Genomic DNA, 6,000 nt, shown 5'->3' with positions numbered 1-6,000 from the left:
TCCTATGCCTTTGCCTCACAATGGACCCCCAGGTCTGACCTGTCCGCCAGAGAAGAAGAAAGTTCAACAAGGAGAGGCGGCAGGTCATCAAAGAATAGACGAAGAAACTGCTGAGCGTCGACCACATACGGGAGATTCAGTACCCCGAATGTCTGGCGAACGTGGTCCTGGTGAAGAAGGCCAATGGGAAGTGGCGGATGTGCGTGGACTTCACAGACCTCAACAAGGCCTGCCAGAAGGACTCTTATCCTCTGCCAAGCATTGACGCCTTGGTGGATAGCGCCTCGGGTTGCAGATTGCTCCTTTCTGTATGCTTTTTCTGGGTATAACCAGATTAAGATGCATCCCAAGGACGAATGCAAGACGGCGTTCATGACAAAGCTGTCTTGCTATTGTTACAGAGTGATGCCCTTTGGGCTGAAGAACGCAGGCACCACCTACCAGAGGCTGATGGACAGAGTGTTCGCGCCCATGATAGGGCAAAATATGCAAGCCTATGTGGATGACATGGTGGTGACCTCACAGGTGAAGGATCAACATGTCGTTGATTTAGAAGAGTTATTTACAACAATAGCTAAGTATAGATTGAAGCTGAACCCCGAGAAGTGTGTTTTCGGGGTGGAAGCGGGTAAGTTCATGGGTTTCTTACTCACCGAGCGTGGGATAGAGGCGAACCCCTAGAAGTGCGTTGCAATCCTCGCGATGAGGAGCCTGATCTCAATGAAGAAGGTGCAGCAGTTGACAGGGCGGATGGCCGCTCTGTCTAGATTTGTATCAGCTGGAGGAGACAAAGGTCACCCTTACTTCCAGTGTCTAAGGAGGAACAACAGGTTCATCTGGACCAGGGAGTGCGAGGAGGTGTTCCTCAAGTTGCAGGAGTACATGGCCAGTCCCCCAGTGTTGTGCAAGCCACAGCTGGGTACACCGCTTCGCCTGTACTTCCTAGTAACAGAACAGGCGATCAGTTCGATCCTTGTGCAGGAACAGGACTAAACACAGAAGCCAATATACTTTGTGAGCAAAGTATTGCAAGGGCCTGAGGTAAGATACCAGGCCCTAGAGAAGGCAACCCTAGCAGTGGTGTTCTCAGCAAGAGACTTCGCCACTACTTCCAGAGCTTTACTGTAGTGGTGATGACAGATCTGCCTCTCTGCAAGGTTCTACAGAAGCCGGACATGGCGGGAAGAATGGTACGTTGGGCAGTGGCACTATCAGAGTTTGATGTCCAGTACGAGCCCAGAGGCCCTATCAAAGGCCAAGTCTACGTAGATTTTGTGGTAGAGCTCTCCTCGGCAGATGCACACCAAGAGGAAGCCAACTTCCGATGGGTGCTCTCTATAGATGGGTCCTCTAACCAACAAGGCAGTGGCGCTGACATCATCTTGGAGGGACCGAACGGGCTATTGATCGAGCAGGCCCTACGGTTCACCTTCAAGGCCAGCAACAACCAACCGGAGTATGAAGCCATGATCGCTGGCATGTTATTAGCCAAGGGGATGGGTGCGCAGAGTTTGTTGGCGAAGAGTGACTCCCTACTAGTCACGGGTCAGGCAACAGGAGAATACCAGGCCAAAGACCCTCAGATAGCCGCCTACCTAGGGTACGTCCAAGTTCTGAAGGGGTCGTTTGCGGTGTTCGAGCTTGTACATGTCCCTAGAGATCAGAATGCCCTAGCTGACTTGCTAGCTAAGCTCGTCAGTTCCGGTAAGGGGAGCAGACAGAGGATCGTCATACAAGAAACCCTGAAGACACCTCGAACCTTCACCGCAGATAATCTGATGGGGGTCCATCAGGTCAGTACGTCGAGATGAGGGAAGAGGAGTCATCGGTCACTGACTCAGAAGACACTGAAAACGCCCAGGATAAGCACATATCTAGTGTTTGGGGAAGAACCATTGCAGGTCTGCCTGGTCGAAGGAGGAGAAACTTGGATGACGTCCTACAAGCGCTACCTGGCTGATGGGATACTTTCATTATAACCCACAGAGCACAGAAATATAAAGAAAAATTCAGCCAAGTACACTCTCATTGACGGAGAGTTGTTTAGACACGGGTGCACCCACCCAATCTTGGTATGTGTAAGCGGCAACCAGTGCACGCGAATAATGGCAGAGCTTCGCAAAGGGATATGCGGGAGTCATATCGGTGGTTGATCTCTAGCATCGAAGGCTATTCGTGCGGGATACTATTGGCCAACCATAAGGGAAGACTGCACGAGGGGTGTGCATAGCGCATTCAGGCGTGGCACAAGTAAAGAACCGCTGGAAGTGCAAAGGCCCATGAGGGTTACGTTCCATGGGTAGGCTGCATGCATGGCACGTGAACAGCTAGGGCACTTCCAGGACGGATGGCCCCAGATATTAGGTGCACAAGTAGGTACCCAAGTGGCCATCCCGTCAGAGGTTGCACTCCAGTAAGGGAGCCTTATGCGTTAGATTGCCCTAAGAGTGGGTGATAGCGACGCTAAGGCATACCCTTAGAAACCCTAAATGCGGGTAGCGGAAACCCTAGACTATATAAAGGGTAGTAATAAACCTAACAAGGTACGCAATACACACACAGTTTACACAGAGCTTTCACAGCTAAGAGTTTTGGTGTTTCCTAGTCTCAGTATTGACTTGAGCATCGGAGTGCAAACGGCCTCTAGGGCGCCCCTTTGTCTTTGCAAGTTCAGGTGTTTGATCGAAGGAAAGCACGAACGGAGGCAAAGAAAATTGGGCGTGTGATCGTCGTTAGACGTACGAATGCAATTAAGTCAACCGGCAAGAACAAATATTAATATATCTGCCATTGTTTCTGATTCTGCTCCATGCTTCCCCTTGCCCCAACAAATCTTTAAAAAAAATAGTACAATAATAATAGCAATAATAGCAACAACATTTCAGCATCATCAAGATTTCACTCAAGTATTCGGATTCATTCCAACAAATAATTCAACAATTCATTGCACATTTCCAACACTCCTCCACACATCTATGGTGATAGACTTTTCATCCTTAAGAATTTATATGAAAACATCTTTTAAATACAAATGCAAACTTTTAAGAAAACTCTTTCAACCATAAACATTCCCCTAGGCAAAGATAATTCTAAACCTTACACGTTAATGTAGAAATCAAGACTCCAACTTTCACAATGCCAAAACAAAAGATAAATAAACTAAGTAGTAAAAACTCAAAAAAAAAAACCTCACAATTTCCTATTTATTTATTTATTTATACAATACAGACAATATTGATAAATGATATAATATATCATATACCAATCTTAATATATCCAACTATAATTCTAAAATAGTAAAATAAATAATTAATAGATAAAATAAATTATATAATGTAAAATTCATTTAAATAGTAATAGTAATATCACTAGCGCAGAAATGCTAATCAAATGCGGCTATTTTACATTTAAAAATACGGCTATAGAGCCGCATTTGATCAGCACGCAGTTGTAAATCAGAGAAATACAAATGCGGCTATAGAGCCGCATTTGTAAATGCGATTTACGAATGCGGTTATTTGAGATAGCCGCATTTGTATATTCTTCTGAATGAGCTGGGGTTTTAGGGGCACGTTGTTGGTGAAGAGTGGAAGGGGAGAAGAGGAAACACGGCAGCGGCGGCGAGTGCGGCGGCGGAGCGGCGAGAGCGAAATGCGACAGCGGCGGAAGCAATGAATACACCTTCAAAATGCAGAGCGAAACCCATTAAAAACGAAAGCAATATGGAAAGCGAAAGCCATTGGAGTTCAATGCAGTTGTTAGGGGCAATGGAAACAAGAGAATGAGGGGCAATGCAGTTACGTACCTTCGAAAATGCAGAACTTCGCAACCAGAGAAAACGAAGAACAGATATGAGCGCAAACAGAGAATGAACGAAACTGTTGAGCGCGTAAAATTTTTAGGGTAAAAACCATTTACAAATGCGGCTAAACGTAAAAACCGCATTTGTAAATCAAGCGCTTCGATTTACAAATGCGGCTATTACTTTTAGCCGCATTTGTAAATGGAAGCTCTTGATTTACAAATGCGGTTATTTAAATAACCGAATTTGTAAATCAAAATAATTTCAAAAATACCACCGCGTTTTTTACGAATGCGTTTAAGCGCTGAACCGCATTAAATAAGGAGCACTCTTTTCTTATTTTTGTACTAGTGTATTAATAAAATTATTTCTATAACCATCAATATTTCATTTAAAAAATGTTAAGAATAAAAAATTATCTTATACCAATAAATGAAAGACAATAAAAGAATAAGAATTCAATGATTTAAGGAAGTTCATATAGAAAGGAAGGTCTTCAATATTATATTATGTTTGTCTCTAAATGAGGAGTTGAGACACTTTCCTGAGAACATCAAACATTTACAACGTTCACAAAAAAAGTTGAGGTAAGGGAAGGATTATAAAGGCTAGAAATGTGTTCTTAAAAAAATAATTATTTAACAATTACAGTTATAATGTAATAAATTTACATAATTATAACAATTTATATATTTATTATATTATATAATTATAATTATAATTAAATAAATTTAAAATTATTATATCATTATAAACTACATACATTTATAATTTATATAAAATTATATAATTTGTATAAAATAGTAAATTTATAATTACACATTAAATTACATAAAATTATAAATTTATATAAAATAAGAAAATTCATAAATTTTCTTTTCTGCAATTTACTTTTAGACACTTTATTTCTTTCTCATTTTTACTGAGTATAACCATCAAACGATCTAGTTAGTATTAGCAGTTCCTAACAGTCGTACTTAACTTCTTTTGTCCAATTTTTTCTATACTTTACTATACATTGTAATTTATATGCATGTCTTTTAGATTTTTTTTCCTTTATATTTTTTTGTTCATTAAACGATTTTACTAAAAGGTTTTATTTTTCTTGTTTCTAGACAGTCTATTCTAGTCTAATCCAGTCTAATCTAGTTTAGTTTAGTCTGTTATACTCTCCTATTGTTTTGTCAAAGTATCATCATTTAGTATTTAAGAACATTTAAGACTACTCATCCACTATTTATTTATTATTTATTGAGTTATATCATCTTCTATTATAACGTTTATTTATTATTTATTGAGCTACGCCATCTTCTCTTGTAACGTTCATAAATTTTCAGTTATTTTAAATATATTATTTTTTTAAAATAACTTCCCTTGATTTTTGGTGTAACATTCCATAATATTAAAGTAGTCATATTTGATTGTGAATTATAAAGATTTAATTAAGTTTTAAGTCTATCGTAAATTCACAACAAGAAACTCATTCAATAGTAATTAACATTAGAGACCAAAAATAATTAGTCATACTAAAGAAATAATTAGTTGTTATAGGAACTAAATTAGAGACTATTTTAAAAACTAAAAAAACTTTTGGTTGCTAAATTAGTTTCTATTATTGTTAAATGGTTTCTAAATTGGTATCTAATTAGCTACTAAGGGTTTTGCTACCAAATTTAGAATCTAAATAATTGGTAGTTAAAACTATTTAACAATAATATAAACTAATTTATAAACCAAATTTTTTTTTAGTATTTAAGATGATCTCTAATTTAGTCACTATAACAACTAATTATTTTTTGCTTTTAAAATTGGTTTCTATTTCATGATTTTCTTGTAGTGTAAATTATATACTATTCTAGAACCTAACAAATTATTATGTCTAAAATGGTTTCCAAATTGGTATCTAAATTAGTTATCAAGATTTTAGCTACTAATATTTTAAATTATAAATTAGTCTCTAAAAGACTAATAAAGACTAATTTAGTATATAAAGTACTAAGAAGCTAAAACTTGGCTAGCTAATGGTTAGATACAAATTTAGAAACTATTTTATAATTTTTATTATTAATAATAGAAACCAGTTTAGATACTAAAAAAATTTTAGTTAATAAAATAGTCTCTAATCTAGTTAAATAGTAACTAATTATTTTGGTCTCTAAAATTAGTTTCTATTTAATGATTTTATTGTAGTGATTTAA

Source organism: Phaseolus vulgaris, chromosome 2, assembly GCF_051622355.1.
Source record: "Phaseolus vulgaris cultivar YP4 chromosome 2, ASM5162235v1, whole genome shotgun sequence".
Classification (NCBI taxonomy): Eukaryota; Viridiplantae; Streptophyta; class Magnoliopsida; order Fabales; family Fabaceae; genus Phaseolus; species Phaseolus vulgaris.
Note: the sequence above shows the minus strand (reverse complement) of the source record.